The sequence below is a fragment of the Stegostoma tigrinum genome, chromosome 18, assembly GCF_030684315.1.
Source record: "Stegostoma tigrinum isolate sSteTig4 chromosome 18, sSteTig4.hap1, whole genome shotgun sequence".
Lineage (NCBI taxonomy): Eukaryota > Metazoa > Chordata > Chondrichthyes > Orectolobiformes > Stegostomatidae > Stegostoma > Stegostoma tigrinum.
In genome coordinates this window covers 7,691,414-7,707,082 of record NC_081371.1, presented here as the reverse complement: position 1 = coordinate 7,707,082, position 15,669 = coordinate 7,691,414, and positions in this window count along the sequence as shown.

Here is a 15,669-nt window from a genome sequence, read left to right as displayed (position 1 = left end):
ATCATCCCACCCCCTTGACCAGTCGTCCTCCCTGGATTGACCTATCTCCTCCCTACCTCCCCAACTACAATCACCTTTACTGGCTCCATCCCCACCTTTTTTACCTATCTGTCTCCTCTCCACCTATCTTCTCCTCTATCCATCTTCTATCCGCCTCCCCCTCTCTCCCTATTTATTTCAGATCCCCCTTCCCCTCCCCCATTTCTGAAAAAGTGTCTTGGCCCAAAATGTCAGCCTTCCTGCTCTTCTGATGCTGCTTGGCCTGCTGTGTTCATCCAGCTCATCACCTTGTTATCTCAGTAAATGGTCAATGGATGTTTTTCAGGCTTGTGGAAGGTTTGTAGCGGTGCTTCCCAGAACACAGTGGTCGAACCTTGTTTTTCCTGACAATAAGATCTTGATGCACAGGGGACAATGTCAGAATCTCCAGTTATACAAGACTTTAAAGCATTGAAAATTGTGAGGAGGCCCCCAGACGACTTGGTGGAGTGAGCAAATAGCTGAGACATGAAATTCAATGTAGAGAAGTGTGAAGTGATACTTCTTTGTAGTAAGTAATAGGTGAGAAAATATAAAATAAGCATCGTACTTCTAAAGGGTAATTGGTAGCAGACAGACCTTGGTGTGTTCACATCATTAAAAGTCCAAGACAGATGACAAAAACACTATGTGATGACTAGGCATGTTTCCCCCAGCTTATTATGGTTTCTGATGGGATATCCCAAATTGTCAAGCTCCTGGATGAGGCCAGACAAACTGTCTCCCCTTCTTTATTCAGTGCATCTTTAGTTGGTCACAAAAATGAGTTTCATTTTAATAGGATTCCCCTAGGGCAATCTTCCTCTCAGACGAAATGAATTTATGCTTTAAAAGGGATCAGTCTATCCTGGTTTTCTTAAGTTAATGATTGAGTAAATGCATTTATTCCTAAACACAGAAAGAAATAATAATACACAGACTAGAAATGAGAGGTCCGTCCAGAAAAAAAAGTTTGAAAATATACATAGATACATCTGAGTTGCATGAGGACACAGGATGGTACGATGAGGACGTTACGTTGGGTGATACTGGTGGAACGATTTTGGGAGAAGAGCATGGGAACTTGAGATGCTTGACTTTTCAGTTTTGCTGAAAGGCTTTTGTCCTGTTTCTCTTCTACTCTGGCTTCACTTTTTTGTTGCTGGAATTCACAAAGCAAAAGAGAAAGACAGAGAGAAAAGAGAGAAGGAAAAAGAGACTTCCTTTCTTTTATCCTGCAGTGCAGGGATGGCGAGGGATTTTTTTCAGCATTAACTCTCACAGCACAAAACATCACCCATGGGTGCAGACAAAGCTTTTAAGCTTTTAACAGAATACAAACTTGTCTCATCCGGAATGTGGTTTTTGTTTTTCGCTTTGAAGTCCCTCACTTGCACTCCTCTTTGACACCTATCAGGTTTGAGATTCCAGGGTCTTCCTTGAGGTAAGCGATAAATCATAGAGGTCTGAAAAACATTGATCAGAATTTACAATCTCAGTCATGTGCATTTTTTAAAATGAGGACAATGCATGCTGCGTTTAAAAGTTTACTGTGTCCAAAGATGTTACAGTGTTCCAATAAGCAGAAATGACACTTGCCCCACAGAATGAGTAAGTTGAAATTCATTCTTATTTAATCACAGAAAGGAGAAAGAACAAACAAAAAGACAAAATAAAACAACAAGTATGATTACACCTACATTCTTTTCCTACAGCCTTTGTCAGATCTAACTACATCTTTCCAGGTTCTGGATAGGACATCTGTAACCATACTGGATTTCCTGATGATGTGAGGGACATATGGTTGATGGTGGTACAGTTGAAGAAAGATACTTCAACTTGATGATTTGGCATAGTGAATCTTAAACATTTTGACAAAATTGAAACTGGGGCTTGGGGTCAATGCAGTCTGTGGACTCTCTCTATCCACGTCAGACATATATCCCGAAGTGTTTGAGAGCCAGCAACATGTTTTCTCTACTATGGAGTGCCATGTCTGAAGCTTGTTTAGATTTGTTTGGAGGACTGTCCAATTGGTCTCTGTCCTGGAGAGTCTCTGTTCCTACGTCACTTCCATCGATGGCTACTTTAAATGCTGGGTTAAAGTTTAGAGCTGCACGTTTATTGGTTATTAAAGTGGCCTTCAGTCTTTCACAACCTGACTGGCATTTCTCAGTGTGTACTATCTTTTGCTTTATCATGTAATACATTTCTCTCTTAATCAGTAGTTGAACATTATACTGCATAAATAGAATCGTTAAGAATTTACATGCCAAAGCTTGGGACAAACCATTTGTAGAACACTCCCAAGAACCTTAAGATTTGAGGTTGTTGACTTGCTCGCCGAGCTGGCTGGTTATCGTTCATCATTTTGTCACCATGCTAGGTAAAATCATCAGTGTGGCCACTGGAGGCTCCACTGATGATATTACTTAGCATGGTGTCGAAACGTCTGAATGATAACCAGCCAGCTCGGCGAGCAAGTCAACAACAGCATCCCCAACCCAAGCTACAAATCTTCACAAGAACCTTAAACCTTAAAATTTCTCACTTTAGGAATGGAGAATTGTGCTACTAATATGCATCATTGGGCATAACTCATCCCTGACCCACTACACATCCTAGATTTGTCACTTGGACCTCAGCAAACCTGCTTTTTGTGACATTGACCACTAGGTCAGTGGAGGGTATTTTCTAGAGAAGGATGTCTAGTTGCTCGAAGTGCATTTCTGAGGTGTTGCTGTGCAATGGAACTTATCTAGGTACATTACCCAATTAGATGACTCTGCCACTATTGAGTTCAGCTTTGATTGGTGCCAGGGGACTTTTGGAGCCTGACTCGTATGATTTGACACTGATATAACCTGTCCCGAGTTACAAAAAGTGAAGATTTCCTTCATGCAGACAGTCAATGGAACCTGCCAGCACTCTGAGTACACCAGCTTCATAGAATCCCCACACAGTGTGGAAACAGGCCATTCAACCCAACAAATCCACACCGACTCTCCGAACAGCATCCCACCCAGACCCGTAACCCCACATTACCCGGGGCTAATGCATCTAACCTACACAACCCTGAACACTGTGTGAAAATCCACTTAACCTGCACATCTTTGAACTGTGGGAGGAAACTGGAGCACCTGGTGAAAACCCACATTTACACGGGGAGAATGTGCAAACTCCACACAGACATTAGCCCAAGGGTAGAATCGAACTTCGGTGCCTGGTGCTGTGAGGCAGCAATACCGACAACTGAGCTACCGTGCCTTCCCCTTGCCAATGTAAACTTCTATCCCCAGTGTCTCTCTATGATCTTCCAGCCAGGGTACTGGGCAGCTCTGGTCACTGCATTAACTCCATGGAAGTCAACACAGTGTCTTGTGGAACCCCTCTGGCGTGGGCACAACTGGGAAGCACAAGCTACTGCTTATAATTTGGTGCTCTAGTAGAGAGTTAACCTCTGCTTCAGGGCCAGCCTTTCCAAGCCTGGCAGATACAGATATTGCCTTATATCATGGCTTCTCCCACTGCCTCACCATGTAGAGTGAGGGTGGTGTACCTAGTGTGCCTCTTCTTTAAATGCAGAGAGGAGCCTAGTAATGTCTACTCACTGTTCTGCACTGAGGTAGGTGAATAAGAATTTGCTTGTATTACTGTACTGGATAGTCAGGTACCAAAGAGTTCAATATGGAATTTACCCACAGCTTCCTCTAACTCATTCCTGCTACTACCCATGTCCTGTAGGTCAGTGGTAATGGGACAGACCATTACTTGCCTGGGAACAATCATTTTGCTTATTGTGCTGGCATGGCTCAGCCTTTGCTTTCTGCCTCAAACAGAGAAAGAGGCCGCTGAACTTGGCTTTCAAGGGTTTATCTGATGTTGGTCAATGCCTGGTTGAAAGGTTCAGACCCTGATATATTTGCCTGACTTTCTGGCCTCACTATCTGGGAGATGTTCAAGTGTTCTCCAACCATGTTGCGAGAATTGCTTTTGGAACTCTGTCATGTAGTCTTCCTCATTGTGGTCGAAAATCCTCTCCTTGAGTAGAATCGCAGAATCCCTGTGATGTTTAAGCGGGGCATCTGCCCATTGAGTCCACACTGACACTCCAAAGAGCATCTCACCAAGACCACTCCATATCCTTCATTTCCCATAGGTAATCCACCTCACCTGCACATTCCTGGACACGATAAACAATTTAGCATGGCCAATCCACCTAACCTGCACATCTTTGGACTGAGGGAGAAAATCCATGCAGACACTGGGTACAGACTCCATATAGACAGTCACCTGAGGCTGGAATCGAACCCAGGTCCCTGGCACTGTGAGCCACCTAGTAGTTTCAGTCATCTTCTCATTTAATGCTCATAAATTAATTCACACCTAGTAATACCAGTAGAGTCATCAGGTGAGTTGCTGGTAACGTACAGAAGAAAATCTAGTCCTCATACACATGGAGGTATTCATTGCTATATATCTAGATTATTGTGTTTTGGGGCTGGTGGCACTGGTATTGTCTCTGACGGTGAATGATCCACTAAACACTTCCACTGGGTCATGCCTAGGTTACCCATGACTTCCTGGCATATTTTGAACATGGAATTGGAGCTCTGATCAGACTGGATCTCAATGGGCAGACGAATGGGCATGAAGAATTGGGTCAGTTCCCTCACCACTGTTTTGGCGGCTACAGCTGTCAAGGGAACAGTGTCTGGGAAATGGACAGCCTTAATATTATGGTAACCCCCTTTAGTTTTGGGCAGGGTCCTCACACAGTGCATTAACCGAATGATTTTGAAAAAGCTGGAATGGGAATCAAAGGTGCACATCACATTGCAAGTCAGGGATTTCCCACAACCTGGACAAAGCCTAAGTACAACCCAATGACATTGGGGGAGTAAAATTGCTGAGTGTGTAGACTTGTGCGCAGAGCCAGTGTGTTTGATTTCAGGCATTCCGTCACCCTGCTAGGTAACATCGTCAGTGTGCCCCTGGTGAAGCGTCAGTGTTCTGTCGCGCTTGTTATTTCTATGCCTTGGTTTGCTGGGACCGATGAGCTCTTGCATTTTGCCAACTTGTCCAAATCATTGGAATGGCAGCATTTTACTTAATGAGAAACAATGTGTCTTGGCAGCAGCCACATAGAAAATGGATATCGCTGCAGACAGACTCATCAGACTGATGTTGGTTACACACTACAGGGACCATTCTCAAGAGCCCTACGGATGTTTCAGAACTCATGTATTAGTGCAGATTGGATCTGCTATTTGTGATAATTCATTTGGTATTCATGAAACTTGGCAAATTACCATAGAAATTTATAATATGGAAGAGGTCATATGGCCCACCGTGCTCCTGTGCTCTCCAAAATATAACTTCTCAGCCTCATCTCACACTGCAACAATTGTATTGTGACCATTTAGTATATCAAGCGCATATCCAATTTGTGGCGTGATTTTGCTTTGAAAGGAAAACAATTTGGTGAAAGATATATGCCTGTATCAAGTATCCTCAAATTTGTGTTAAAAATCTGTGACGTAACAGACATTGAAATATTTGGATATGACAGCATTTCTTTTTAAATAATCAAGGGACAGTCCAGTTTGTGACATAATTGGCTGTATTTGGGAAACTCTAGTTTTGTTTTTACTTTGGCCTCATTTTGTCAAGTCGAATGGCTGTGATACACACACAGAGCTAACAGCAGCAGGCACACTATTAATCACAGCTATAAACAACGGGTGCATAATGTTGTATATTTCATTCTCAGAAGCATGGGGCAAGTACACACTGCAGTGTTACAAGTACAGTTCTTCCCTGAAGGTGAAATGCCATAATACAAGCACAGCTCCCAAATTATAACTCTTGGATCCTGCCTAATTTGCACTGTTTTTTTGAACTTCTTGTGAACAAACTTTCAGTAAACTGAATACAATGAAAAATCTGTTCTCAAGCTTTTCGTTGGGATATCTTTGTATAAATTTGATGAACTGTAGTGATGGAATATTTGCTTGTAATTCCTGACCCACATTATATGTTACATAAAAATGCAAAGAATCTACAAGGCATTGGCTATATACTTGAAGATTCAAATTGCTGTACTATGGCAATGGAATAAAGGCAATGGTCCAATTGGATAGTGCTGGTGTTCATTGGTTTGTTATATCTTGTATATCTGACCCTTTCAGAGTAATATTGAGATAACTCTAATAGTAACTCAAACAGATTTATTTACAATACTTTAAAATATTAATCACTTCTTAACTTTGCCATAACCCAGTTCCTCTCAGGAAGTTTCCCCATTTTAATGAGCTATCTCCGTCCACTGACAGATTTAAGTGCTGTTATGTAGATCAAGAGCTGACTAATGCAATCAAACAGGGATCTATTAGACAGCAGGGATAGCTCTGTCAAGTACAGCTCGCAGATGCGTCCAACAGTAGCCTCATTACTCACAAATACCAAGTCATGTGCCATCTTTAATTAGGATGTGTTGTTTGGTTTGCCCTTACTACGGAACATATTCTACAAAATTCACTGAGCTGAATCCACAGTGCCAGGTGGAAACTGATGGTGATGTCACTGATTCTAGAGGCACAGGCAAATGCTCTGGGACTGCCCTTAAAACCCCACTATGAGAACTTCTATGAGTTCTTCATTGAATCCAGTATTGAAACCTGTGCCAATAATGGTGACTGTGACACTATCAATAGAAAAAATCTGGGGGTTTGTGCCAAAACTAGGAGGGTTATCTTTAGACTAGTAAACCTGACAAACCCGTTCATGATCACATCTGCCATACTCACAGAATCATAGCAGATTATCACTGTCACCATCCCTGGGTGTGCCCTGACACAGCAGCAGTAGAGAGGTCCCAGAGGTATCTCTAGACTGGTATGCCAATAAAGTACCCACAGTCCCAGAGGGCATTACAGAGAGACAACTGGTGCTGAGTTTAATCTGAGGGTCACCACATCTCAAGCGGGGTGAGAAGTTGAGAAGGAAGGTCCTTTATGGTAACCTCAGCTGGTGCAGGAATTGAAGCCGCACTGTTGGCATCACTCTGCATCGCAAACCAGCTGTCCAGCCAAATCAGCTAACTGACCCCATTTTGGTATACTATCAGGACGGAGAAGGCCTGGGATTATTTAACATTGCCTTCAGACCGAATAAAGGTTTCACAGCACCAGATCTAACATGGGCAAGGAAATCACCTATAGATTTTCCAGGTGCCAGCCTCCCTGAGCTGAATGAAATACCACGGGTGAGAAGCATTGAGGAGGGTAGAGCCCAGAAGGCATTCTAGATGGAGGACTTCAGTATCCATCACCGAGAGGGGCTCAGAGTCGCCAACACCGAGAGAGTCCCAAAGGACATATTTGCCACTCTGGGTCTGCAGTACACAATGAGGGAACTAACAAGAAGGAAGATGGTTGTTGAAGATCAGTCATCTCTGAGAAGCCTCTCAGGATAATGTCATAGGCCCAACCATTTTCAGTTCTTTCATCAATGACCTTCCCTCCATCGCAATATCAGAAGTGGGGATGCTCACCGATGATTACACAATTTTGAGGTACCATTTGCTAACTCTTGGACATGAAGAGACTTCACATGTATACGCAGTAAGACTTGGACAACATCCAGCGTTGGACTGAAAAATATGAAGTAACATTCGTGCTATACAAGAACCAGGCAATGAACAATTTAGGACCTAATTGTTTCCCCTTAACATCAAATTGCATTGTCCTCATTAAGGCCACAAGACCATAAGACATAGGACTGGAAGCAAGATCATTCGGCCCATCAAGTCCACTCCGCCATTTAAATCATGGCTGATGGGCATTTCAACACCACTTCCCCGCCCTCTCCCCGTAGCCCTTGATTCCTTTTGAGATCAAGAATTTGTCGATCTCTGCCTTGAAGGCATCCAACGTCCCGGCCTCCACTGCACTCTGTGGCAAAGAATTCCACAAGCCCACCACTCTCTGGCTGAAGAAATGTCATCTCATTTCAGTTTTAAATTTACCCTCTCTAATTTTAAGGCTGTGCCCACGTGTCCTAGTCTCCCCGCCTAACGGAAACAACTTCCTAGTGTCCACCCCTTCTAAACCATACATTATCTTGTAAGTTTCAATTAGATCTCCCCTCAACCTTCTAAACTCTAATGAGTACAATCCCAGGATCCTTAGCCATTCATCATACGGTAAACCTACCATTCCAGGGATCATCCGTGTGAATCTCCACTGGACTCGCTCCAGGGCTAGTATGTTCTTCCTGAGGTGTGGGGCCCAAAATTGGACACAGTATTCTAAACACTATCAACAACCTGGGACCTATCCTTGGCCAGAAACTGAAGTGGACCAACCATATAAGTATCATAGTTGCAAAGGCAGATCAGAGACTGGGAAGTTTATAATGAAGAACCTACATCCAGTCTCCGTAATGCCTGTCTATCATCAGCAAAGCACAAAATCAGGAGTGTGACGGAAGATTCTCCATTTTCCTGAATTAGTGCATCTGTAACAGCATTCTAGAATCTCAGCACCATCCTAGACAAAGCAGCCTGTTTGATCCACAACTCTTCCGCCACATTCATCATTCACTCCCTCCAAAGCAGACACATATTGGCAGCAAGATATATCATTTACTCTATGCCCTGCAGCAACTCAGCCAGGTTCCTCAGATGGCACTTTCCAAACATATGACATCAATGATCTAGAAGGGCAAAGGGCAGCAGAAGCATTGGGGCAGCACAACCTGCAGGTTTGCCTCCAAATCATGCACAATTCTGACTTGGACTATATCCCTGTTCCTTCATGTTGCTGGGGTAAAATTCTGGAACTCTCCTAACAGTACTGTGTATGTGCCCCACATGGACTGCAGCAGTTTAATAAGGCATAATAATCAACATTATCTCCAAGGTAATTCGGAATGGGCAATGTTAGCCCAGTCAGTAATGCCCACATTCAATGAATGAATTTTTTTAAAAACGGTCCAATTGTATCTTTCACGAGAAACAATTAAATCCCATCAATGCACTTCAGCAGGGCTAAAATGAGTATGTAATTAACACTTATAGCAAGCCAAGAAATATTTTAAGGCAAACTTGGCCTCCAAAAGGCAGCATTTGACCACAAGTTCTCACTTTACAATGGCCCAGAAATCAAGATTATTTAATTTGTCATTTACAGGATGTTTGAGTGAACAATTGGAGTTGAATTGCTGTCAAGACACCACAATAGTTTTCTCCTCAAATAAGAGCTGGTCAACTGTTTTTGACTAGAAACAAAATCTTCAATAATACCAGATAGAAAAAGAATCATGTGTGTGTGTGTGTGTGTCCACTGGCGTTACAAGTCCAGGGTCTAATTGTTGACCATCACAGTGCACTTCTATGCAAATGCCAGTTCAGATTTCAAAATTCTGTGATAATCTATGAACAAGATTGATGACAAAGCAAATCAGGACCTGCAGTACTGGACAATTGCTTAGTAAGTTGCATACATTGAAGATAACACATTGTTCTCAGGAACAAGGAACGAAAGTGGAAGTTGGGAGGTAACAGTTCAGCTGTATGTCATCATTATTTCTCCTACTCTTGTCTTCTTAGCCACTGATGAGGCTTGAGAGACTTTTCCTTGCTCTTCAACTTGCTTATCCAAAAAAATACTCAGGTTTGTGATTCATTTTAAATTAGTGCACATCTGTTCACGGGCAATGTCATTGCATGTCAAGCTTGGCTACATTACAACACAAGATGTACTTCAAAAGTACTTCTAAAGCACTCCAGGGCATCTCGAAGCTACATAAGACACTTTATGAACATCTTCCTTTTTCTCGAATTTAGCCAGAACTGTCCAATTCATCACTGATCTGCACATTGATACTTCAGTGGCATTAGAAGTGCAAGATGGTCAGCACCCCATCAAAATTCAAAATCTTACAAAAATGCCATTTTGATTAAATTTCTAATGCATTCTCCTGGCACTATTAACTCACAGAGCCATGGTGTTCAATGATCTAGTAGCACCTCAATATTTTCTGGAGCCTGCAACACAGCAATTAGATTTGAAAACTAAAGTGTCCATTCTCTCCAATACACCCACATCCTTCCTGCACTGTGGCACCCACACTGTACGCTTACTGCAGCTGAGGTCTAACAGTGTCTTGTTGCATGTTATTTACGATGGCACAGGATTAGTTAACGATCTCATTGTAATGGTGGCCATAGATGGGAATGACTATAAAATGCTTGAATTTACATTCCGTTTGAGCAAGGGAGATGTGGACCTTGGACTATTTTTTGAACATACTTAAGTGCAATTATGCGGGCATGAGAGAATGGAAAACTTGTTAAAGGAGTCAGAACACACAAAACTGATGCATTCTAAAATATGAGAGAAAGGGACATTTCTAATGAGTAAGAGAAACCATCATTTGTGGTTAACTAGAAGTATTAATGCTAAATTTAAATTAAAACGCAATTTTCACATCAGGAGATTGGATAGATTACAAAAAAAAACCAAAGGCTGACTGCAAAATTAATTAGATAAAAAATATTAAAGTATGAGAGGAAGCTAGCAAGAAATGTAATATCAGATGGTAAGAGTTTCTCTAAATATTTTAAAAAGAAAAAATGAATGGCGGCACGGTGGCTCAGTGGCTAACACTGCAGCCTCACAGCGCCAGGGACCCGGGTTTGATTCCAGCCTCGGGTAACTGTCTGTGTGGAGTTTGCACATTTTCTCCGTCTCTGTGCGGGTTTCCTCCGGGTGCTCCAGTTTCCTCCCACAGTCCAAAGATGTGCGTGTTAGGTGGATTGGCCGTGCTAAATAGCCAATAGTGTTCAGGGATGTGTAGATTAGATGGGTTACAGGGGGATGGGGCTGTGTGGGATGCTTTGAGAGTCAGTGTGGACTTGTTGGGCCAAAGGGCCTGTTTCTATACGGTGGGGATTCTATGATAAAATGCCCTTTGGTCCTTTAGAAAGTGAGTCTGGAGAATTGGTCATGGAAATTAAAGAAATTGTGAATGAATTGAATATATATTTCACATCAGTCACCTTTATACAGAATATAAGTAACATCCCAGAAGTCAGTTATAAATAAAGAAATAGAAGGGGAAGGGAGAAAATCAGGACAATTCCAAGTGGCTGGAGAAGTGAAATGCAATAAATTGTTCGAGCTACAGTCTGGCAAGTGCTTCAGTCTGGATGGTCTTCATCCTAGAGTCTTAAAAGAAGAGGCTAGTGAGATAACAAGGTGTAGAGCTGGATGAACACAGCAGGCCAATTGGTTTCAATTTTCCAAAACTCCTTAGATTTAATGAAGGTCCCACTGGATTGTAATGTGCATATAACCCCTCTATACAAATAGCCTATTCTGGCTGAAAGACCTACTCCTGCTTATTGTTCATATTTAGCCCTTTAAAGTACAAATGTTTCATTACAGTTATGAAAGAAGCTACAATCCACAAAACACAGATGTGAAGTATAGCAACTACAATTAAACAAGTTAAACCACTTGGAAACCGATATGCATTTCAAGTCCACCGACTCCCACAGCTACATCGAATATACCTCCCCCAACCTGCCATCCTGCAAAAATGCCATCCCCTATTCCCAATTCCTTCGCCTCCACTGCATCTGCTCCCAGGATGAAGCATTCCACTCCCGTACGTTTCAGATGTCCTCGTTTTTGAAGGACTGCACCTTCCCCCAGTCAGTGGTCGAAAACATGCTCGACTGTGTCTCCCGCATTTCCCGCAACTCCTCCCTCACACCCCGTCCCCGTAATAACAACCAAAACAGAATCACCCTCGTCCTCACATACCACCCTACCAACCTCCGGATCCAACGCATCATCCTCCGACACTTCCGCCATCTGCAATCCAACCCCACCACCAAAGGCAGTTTTCCCTCCCCATCCTTGTCTGCTTTCCAGAGAGACCACTCTCTCCATTACTTCCTTGTCTGCTCCACATTCCCCTCCAACCCCACCACACCTGGCACTTTTCCCTGCAACTGCAGGAAGTGCTACACCTGCCCCCTCCCCAAATCCCAGGCCCCAGCAAGACTTTCCACATAAAGCAGATTAGATTCCCTACAGTATGAAAACAGGCCCTTCGGCCCAGCAAGTCCACACCACCCCTTGGAGAATCCCACCCAGACCCATCCCCCTATAGCCCACACACCCCTGAACACTATGGGCAATTTAGCATGGCCGATCCACCTAGCCTGCACATCTTTGGACTGTGGGAGGAAACCAGAGCATCTGGAGGAGACCCACACAGGCACGGGGAGAATGTGCAAACTCCACACAGACAGTTGCCTGAGGCTGGAATCGAACCCGGGCCCCTGGTGCTATGAGGCTGCAGTGCTAATCACTGAGGCATCGTGCCACCAGATGTTCACCTGCACATCTGCCAATGTGGTATACTGCATCCGCTGTTCCCATTGTGGCCTCCTCCACATTGGGGAAACCAAGTGGAGGCTTGGGGACCGCTTTGCAGAACGCCTATGTTTGGTTTGCACTAAACAACTGCACCTCCCAGTCGCGAACCATTTCAACTCCCCCTCCAATTCCTTAGATGACATATCCATCCTGGGCCTCCTGCAATGCCACAACAATGCAACCCAAAGGTTGCAGGAACAGCAACTCACTATTCCACTTGGGAACCCTGCAGCCCAGTGGTATCAATGTGGACTTCACAAGCTTCAAAATCTCCCCTCCCCCTACTGCATCCCAAAACCAGCCCAGCTCCTCCCCCCCTCCCTTATATGTTCTTCCTCCCACCTATGCCCTCCTCTCACCTCAAACCCCACCCCCATCTCTTACCTACTCACCTTATCCCACCCCCATGACCTGTCCATCCTCCCTAGACTGACCTATCTCCTCCCTACCTCCCCACCTACACTCACCCTTACTGGCTCCATCCCCACCTCTTTGACCTGTCTGTTTCCTCTCCACCTATCTTCTCCTCTATCCATCTTCTATCCACCTCCCCCTCTCTCCCTATTTATTTCAGAATTCCCTTCCCCTCCCCCATTTCTGAAGAAGGGTCTAGGCCCGAAATGTCAGCCTGCCTGGTTCTCTGATGCTGCTTGGCCTGCTGTGTTCATCCAGTCTACACCTTGTTATCTTTTAAACAGAGATACAACCCACCTTTCAAATCTACATGTTTCCCAGTGATTAAATTCTCACGCCTTGAAATCACTTGAGGACCAAGCCCAATGCCTTCTAACTTTCCATGTTCATGAGCATCTCCAAGACATTAATTACTCATGGGTCTGTGAAACCACAACACTGGGCACATGAGTCAATCAATTTTAATGCTCCTAACAGCCACTCAATAACTCCGCACCGTCACTAATTATCAAAAACAGTCAGTCAATAGTTTTACATGTTACATCCCATAAATGGACCCAAAGATGAGCATTTTCCATTTAGGTTTATCATGCGCTCTTGAAAAACAGCTGATAACAACAATCTCAAAGCTGTATACCACAGGAATAAACTGCACAATATTTTTTGATCTTGGATGAGAGGTTGAGTACTCATTAGAGTTCAGAAGAATGAAAGGTGATCTTATTGAAACACATAAGATTCTTAGGTAACTTGTCAGGGTTGATGCAGGAAGATTGTTTCTCCTTGTGGGAGAGTCCAAGGCATTATATCGGAACAAGGGATTACTTATTTGAAACAGAGATGAAGAGGAATTTCTTCTCTCCGAGAGTAATAAATCTGTGGAATTCTTTACCACAGAGTGCTGCTGAAGCTAGGTCATCAAGTGTGTTCCAGGCGGAGACAGATGGATTCTTAATCATTAAGGGAACCCAGAGTAAAAGGGAAAAGACAGGAAAGTAGAGTCGAGCAGCCATGATCTGAATGAATGGCACAGGAGACATGATGGCCTGAATGCTCACAATGCCTACTGAATCTCATAGGAGTAGAGAAGAATAAGGAAACTCTCTCTCTCTCCAAAATCTGCTAATCTGCCGGTCCACCAGTAATAGAGCACGCTGACTATCCAACCTCGAAACAACTGGATCTACTTCCCAAGTATTAACCACTTTGTATAGCATGGCAGCTTATTTGGACTTCCATCTTATAAGTACAACTTTGTCTCATCTGTACTTTTTAAAATCTTTGTATTTGTAATTTCTTTAACCCCTTGGAACTGTCAGGAATAACTTACAGTAAACTAAGATTTAACTTTTTAACCCTTACAGATTATAGGGAGCGATTTTTATCGACAATTCACTGATCATGTGGTGAACATACATGGGATTCTGATACTACTCAAACATATTAGGATTGGTTCGAGAACATATATTAGAGTGGATCTAAATGGGCCCGTTTTAGGTTGGCAAGATATAACCAGTGGTCTAAACAATTTACAATCTCTTTCAACTTGGATAAAGGGACGAAATATCTGCAAAGCTGGGCTGAGAAATGGCAGATGGAGTTCAACCTGGATAAATGCGAAGTGATGCATTTTGGAAGGTCGAACTTACATGCTGAATATAGGTTTAAAGGCAGGATTCTCCGCAGTGTGGAGGAACAGCGGGATCTTGGTGTTCAAGTGCATAGCTCCCTCAATGTTGTCACCCAAATGGATAAGGTTGTTAAAAAAGCATATGGTGTTTTGGCTTTCATTAACAGGGGGATCGAATTTAAGAGCCGCGAGGTTATGCTGCAGCTCTACAAAACCCTGGTGAGACCACACTTGGAATATTGTGTCCAGTTCTGGTCGCCCTATTATAGGAAAGATGTGGAGGCTTTGGAGAAGGTGCAAAGGAGATTTACCAGGATGCTGCCTGGACTGGAGGGCTTCTCTTACGAGAAGAGGTTGACTGAGCTCGGACTTTTCTCTCTGGAGAGAAGGAGGAAGAGAGGTGACCTGATCAAGGTGTACAAAGTAATGAGAGGCATAGATAGAGTCAATAGCCAGAGACTTTCCCCCAGGGCAGGATTGACTGCCACGAGGGGGTCATAGTTTTAAGGTGTTAGGAGGAAGGTATAGAGGAGACGTCAGAGGGAGGTTCTTCACCCAGAGAGTTGTGAGCGCATGGAATGCTTTGCCAGTAGAAGTCGTGGAAGCAGAGTCATTAGTGACAGTTAAGCGACTGCTGGACATGCACATGGACAGCAGTGAATTGAGGGGAATGTAGGTTAGGTTATTTTATTTTTGGATGAGGATTATTCCACGGCACAACATCATGGGCCAAAGGGCCTGTACTGTGCTGTACTTTTCTATGTTCTATGTAACGTTACTAAATTTGCTGATGACACATAGATAGGTTGGGGAATAAGTTGTGAAGTGTATATAAGGGGCAGAATCTTGATGAGGCATCAGAGGATCTTGGCTGCTGGCTAGAGTACAAGCAAGAAACCTGCATTGACTCTTTTCAAAAGGGCCCACCAAGCCACAAGCCAACTGGACAGTGGCAACACTGGTGGCTCTTATGCTCAGCAATGCCACTGGGGAGGTTGTGACTGCTGCTAGAATGGCAGGTTCCAGGGTACCAGGATCGCAGAGCCACGAGGCGAGTGGAAAGTAATGTAAGGAGGTGCGGGGTGTTCCGGGAGTGAGGGGGTGCGGGGCATCAGTAGCAAGAAAGGGGATTGGATTGCAACAAGCTACAGC